Source organism: Tupaia chinensis, unplaced genomic scaffold, assembly GCF_000334495.1.
Source record: "Tupaia chinensis unplaced genomic scaffold, TupChi_1.0 Scaffold000612_1, whole genome shotgun sequence".
NCBI lineage: Eukaryota > Metazoa > Chordata > Mammalia > Scandentia > Tupaiidae > Tupaia > Tupaia belangeri.
In genome coordinates, this window is record NW_006160131.1 from 5,106,725 (window position 1) to 5,107,175 (window position 451).

General features: G+C 57.2%; 1 protein-coding gene across 1 annotated transcript in view; it reads left to right on the forward strand.

The window, feature by feature from the left end:
- STK10 (serine/threonine kinase 10) overlaps window positions 1–451 on the forward strand; it is a gene marked incomplete in the record, with an annotated part of 115,765 nt that overhangs the window by 97,714 nt on the left and 17,600 nt on the right.

The following is a 451-nucleotide window of genomic DNA, read 5'->3' on the forward strand; positions in this document are numbered from 1 at the left end:
TTGTGGACGGGCCTGACACACCTCGGGCCCCTCTGGAACCTGGATGCCATCCCTCATGGTGAAACCCATGGAAACCCCCCTGAAGCCAAACGAGGGTGCCCACTGTCACCAGCTCTGCTCGACATTACTGAGAAGCCAGGGGGAGAGGAAGGGAAGAGATACAGGGTGGGTTGGCGTTGTTAGAGAGCTTGAGGCCAGCTCTGTGGCCTAGTGGTCAGGCTGGGTTCAACATTGCCAACCGTGCAGTTCAAGTCCCACACCTGGTGGCACATGTGTCCTGAAAGGAGGGAGAGCTGGAGAAGAGAGTATGGCTTGTCCGTGCCCCATGGGAGGGAGAGGGGTCCTCTACCTCTCCCTGGTGAGCACACTTGCCCTCTAGCCAAAACTAATAGAATATCAAAAAGCGAGCTTGGTTCACGAGCTGGTGGACAGTGTTGAGGGCCCAGGATGC